The following is a 5,202-nucleotide window of genomic DNA, read 5'->3' on the forward strand; positions in this document are numbered from 1 at the left end:
CATTGGCTTGCATGTAGTGACTCTACATTTGACCATTACACCATCTGAGATATTATTGTCGAATACTTTGTGCATAAGACAATACCCAATGATGCTATGTTTTGCTATGACTATTAACAAAAGTTAAGATTAGAGCATGACGAACATTAGATTATATGTACTCCGGTCAGTTTTCACTCTTGGATAGCTATATGCAGATATATCACCCGTGCGGCACAGAAAAGGGTTGAAGATCTTGGTCCTTAATGGTGGTGGATATCCTATAGGAAAAAACTTTAATGTTGTCTACAAGCAATTTTTTTTTTATAATCTATAAATTGGAAAACTTAGTGTGTTAAACCGAACTTTGTGTTTTTTTGTCCATTTTTAAGCTTTTTACTTGCCTCAAATATACCCTGTACATTGCACGGGCACCGAACTAGTTCAAGTTGAAGGGAAAATCAGAAAGCGATGTGCGTTTGGTGACGTGAAGTGAAAGTAGCTCAACCGCAGAGAAGATTACACGTAAGTTTTTTAATGGAAAATTGTCTTATAAACAAAAGGAAATAATTGGAGCATACATTTCATTCTGTGACATGCAAGGAGCTCTATTTTGTGTTTTTTATTAATGGTTTAATAGATATTTTTTATGATAAGGGGTTCATGAAAAAAGAGAGGCTAAAATATACTTTTAATCCTTTAACTTTATACAAAGTTTCAATTTGGTCTTTAAAAAGTATATTTTTAGTCCTTTAATCCTAAATTTTTTTTAAAAAAAAATGATGACATTAAGATCTTAAATATTGATAAAATATTTTCAAATGCTAATATATTAAGTTTAATATTCAAAACATTTATGATTGTTGCAAAAAATCATCATCGAATCCCAATAATTTTAGGATTAAAGGACCAAATGTATACTTTTTAAAGTTAAGGGATTAAATCAAAATCCTGTATAAAGTTAAAGAACTAAATGTATACTTTAGCCAAAAAAAATATTAAAACCTTACAAGAGGTTTATTTTAAATATTTTAGAAAGTAATGACAATTACGCGTAGCTCACTCAAAATTCAAATTCAAAGTACTCATATGTATTTTCACTCTTTCAATATATATATTGTCATGTCCTATAAAGCTATGGTAGAAAGCTTGTGATAGAATAAAATGAAACACTCAATAGAATGGAATAAAAGGTTCCATTATTTAAAAGTTTTATATTCGTGAAAGCATTATTTCACTCGATTATTATTTTAAGAGTTAATTGATGTAATATGAAATTGAATGGAATAAAAAAGGATACAACTATGTTTTTTCAATTTCAGACTTATTAGCTAACTCAGAAGGAAGGTTGTTATGAGTAAAAAAATTTTAACCTTTCCTTCCTATATGATAATTTGGTAAGAACATCTTAAAATGTAGTAATAATAATCGCCGTTGCATCAGATTTATTCATAATTATTTTATTTTTTTGTACGTAAGCTTTTGTTATCAAATAAAAAAAATACATCGGTAATATTTGTAACTGAACACCATTTAAAAAATATATATAACCGGTCCTTAATATAGGATCTAATTGTTGAGTTGATTTTGGTCCTAAATATCATACCTATTTCTTATATTTATTAATTTTTTTTTCAAATTACCCCTATAAATACTCTCTCAACCATAATCAAGTAAAAAAAAGAAGGAAGGATATTAAGAAAGTACCCGTTTGGATTAGCGGTGAACAACTATGATTTTAGATAATCGTGAATTTTATAAGTGACGCTGGCTATAAGTGACACTAGTTAATCGTGATTTCTATTTGGATTTTTTTTTATAAGTGATTTTAAAAATTATGATTATATGTGGTTTTCATTTATTAAAATCACTTATAGATGTATAATTACTAAAAAAGACATGAAGTTAATAAAGTTGTTTACATTTTCATAATTATTATATTTAATAATAAATTATAATTTAATAAATGACATGAATATTTAAATATTATTTTTATTTTAAAATTATTGTTATTCAAAATCACTTACAAAATTTATGTGTAGTACAAATATTAAATAAAAGACCCCATATAAATAAGAGATGAATGAAAATATAAAAAAATTTGATTAGCAATTTTAGTAACATAAATAAGGAAATTGAATGTTTAATCAAAATTATAACTAAGAAATTTAACGATGCTCCTTGAATCAGAATATTACCTGAATATTTGATTGAGTTGTTTCAATCATATGTAATCCGTTATCTGATTTTTTTAAAAATGTCTTTTAGATAAAATTAAAAGAAAAACAGTTTCATATTGTATGCTTTTTTAAAAAAAAATTAAAATAATTACCATTAGAATGAGGGGTAGATTGGAGAAAATTTAGTTACTGAAGATTCATTGGGATTTTTCAAATGTATAAGCCACTTCTTGTTGCTTATCCTAAAAGTGCGGTGGAAAGTTAAAATCACGATTCATTGGGATTTTATAAAAATTATCCAAAGACCCTAAACATGCTTCATAAGTACTTATTTAAATTTAAACAGACTTATTTAAGATCCTACCCTTTAACCAAACAGGCTCAAAGATGATATGGTGTTTTAGGAAAAACATGCTATATTTTTTACAATTAACTAAATAACCTAACTTCCTTAATCTAATCAAATTAATTAAATAGGTATTATATTAAGGACGAAAGAAGTATAAGGTTTTTATATGGAGCATTATCATTGGTTTATAACTGATGGGAAGGGGAAGGATTGCTCTGCAAGCATTATCATTAGTTTAAACTTTAAACAATATTATGAGTATAAAAATATTTATATAAACACAAATCAATTTTAGTAGCCTTATTTTTTCCCTTTACAGAATGGTTCATCTCTCACTCAATCAGAATATTGCTTCATCATCGAGTAAGGGGTTGGGGTTCAATAAAACTGAATCATTTGAAGTTTCTGAAAAATAGTAATTAAACTATCCATAAGAAACAATACAGTTATAGGTCTTGCAATCAATGAACAACTTCATCTCCATTCCAGTTGTTCTTCACCTTCGGACCAGTAGGTCCTTCCTCTCCTAACAGTTCATTCGGCAAGCTTCTCACCAATTTCTCCAAAAGCTTTGTCAACTTCCCAGGCAACCATTTCTCCATCTTCTTCAGCTCTTCTGCAATATCATAGCTTATCTTTGGACCCCATTCTCTGAAATAGTTCAGCCATGGCGGCTCCACAATCTCTTACCCTAGATACTTTGCAGAAACCACTTCATATCCTACTCCCATATCCACTACCAAATCACTTTCCATAGTATCGTTCCTAAGTCCAACACTATTACTCCCTTGAGGATTGAGTCCTGCTCTAGGGTAAAACACATGGCCATGAAGTGAAGAATATACGACAGGTTTGTTTCCATTCTTGAATTCAAGATTGAAGGAATCAACCCTGGTACCACCACTGTGTTGCGAGAAATATACCTTTCTGAGTTCTCCATCGAAATTGCTCACTCTTAGTGTCACGTGTTCCCAGTCCCCCACATGTTGGCCAATTTTCCCTAGTGAAACAGTGATGAACTCTACCTTTGCTCTTGCTGGTCCATTGAATGGATAGTATACCCAACAGGCTATGTCTGTGAATGTTCCACCAAACATAGGTTTTATGTGCAGATAAGCTTGTGAGCTTTGTAAATCACCCCTTTTAACTCTTTCCTTGTTGGCCTTGTTTGCTGGAAGATCTAGCCAATAGGAACCATCATTGTTATGATCTTGAGGAAGATTACTGCCATTTGGTTGTATTGGGGTAGGTTGTGATTCTTCTCCTCTTTTATAAAGCAATCCTCCATTGGCGAAAAACCAGTTTATAGAGGAAGGGAGGTATTGTTCTTTAGGATGTAGGTACATTATTGGAGAGTAAGCTTGGACTATTGCTTGAATTTGTTGTGGATTAGGCATAGAGGTGTAGTTAACATTGATGTTTTTCAAACAGGATATAGCCAAAGCACCAGTAATTCCGCCGTTTTTAGCTAGAAATGTTCCTACAAGAAGTCCTGGAGCTTGAGTTCTCCTGTTTCTTGGTCTTGTTTCATAGAGATTGAACCCATTGGAATCATTGGATTTTCCTGTCCCCCAAATCCATCCATACGTCTCAATCTCATCAGTGAGGTCTAACCGGACACACCGGACTTTATCCAATGAAGGCTTGTCCGGTGTTGTGGTCATAACATGGCCTGCTGCTACATAACCATCAGGAGGGTTTGGTTGCCAAAAATAGGCTGAGCTATTTTGATTGACTTTTAAGGACTTGGTGCTCCGTATCAGACTGTAGTCAAGTGGTTCTTTTAGAGCACGGTTGCTGGTTGAAGAGTTATCTTTGGCCACAAGAACCCACCCAGAGAAGGGCTTGTTGTTAGGTTGGCTATAATAACCCAACATACAGAATCCTTCTGGTAATCCTGTTGGTTCAAAGATTGTAGCGCCAAGATTACTCGGACCACCTTCATAGGATGTCCATACTTTGTTAAATGTTGAAACTTGCACCACTTGTAGCTCACCCAAATTGATGATCCCACTAGCAAATCCATCACCTACGTACATGTGAAATGATAACAATCCTTCCTCATTGTGACAATATTTGACATAATTAATACTTACGTACGTCAAACTGTATTTAAAACATCACATATTTTGTCCTAAACCAGAGTACAATCTGTGACACATGGGGTGGTGGGCATGTTTAATATATGAAATAAGTTTGTTTCTGGAAGTCTAAATGCTTTGCAGAGAGATGCTCCAAATATGGAATATGAAGCTTAAGTGTGTCTAACAAGTGTTCAAGACCTGTGCCAAACTTGTTCTGTTATGTAATTATTCATAATTGCTCTGCGTCTGTTATGTTCTGCATCTTTGCTTTTTCTTTTTCGAATGTATCTTTGCTTTTAAACAAGAAAGGGGGGAAAAAATAAAATAGTATATGAAGATAATACTTATTACCTGGTGGCCAAACCGGTGTTGGAGCAGGAAGCTTGAAGGTGGTATCAATGGGAAGACTTTGATCCTTCCTGGTAAGACAATTCCCCATCTCTGTTTTTGATCAAAACGAAAATTGAATCCAAAGGTAAGCTGAATATAATGGTCTTATACAATAAATACGGAATTTGCGAGGAGCATATTCATTTCATGACAGAAGAAGTTTGAGTGAAAACAAAAGGGTCGGCCTAATTGATGATGTGTCGTGCAAGGAAGCCATTTT

General features: G+C 32.5%; 1 pseudogene; it reads right to left on the reverse strand.

Annotated features, from left to right (window-relative positions):
* Positions 1–2,969: 2,969 nt before the first annotated feature.
* On the reverse strand, positions 2,970–4,532 carry LOC114744827 (uncharacterized; annotated as a pseudogene).
* Positions 4,533–5,202: the final 670 nt, after the last annotated feature.

Source organism: Neltuma alba, unplaced genomic scaffold, assembly GCF_004799145.2.
Source record: "Neltuma alba isolate B1F8T4 unplaced genomic scaffold, ASM479914v2 tig00004456_pilon, whole genome shotgun sequence".
NCBI lineage: Eukaryota > Viridiplantae > Streptophyta > Magnoliopsida > Fabales > Fabaceae > Neltuma > Neltuma alba.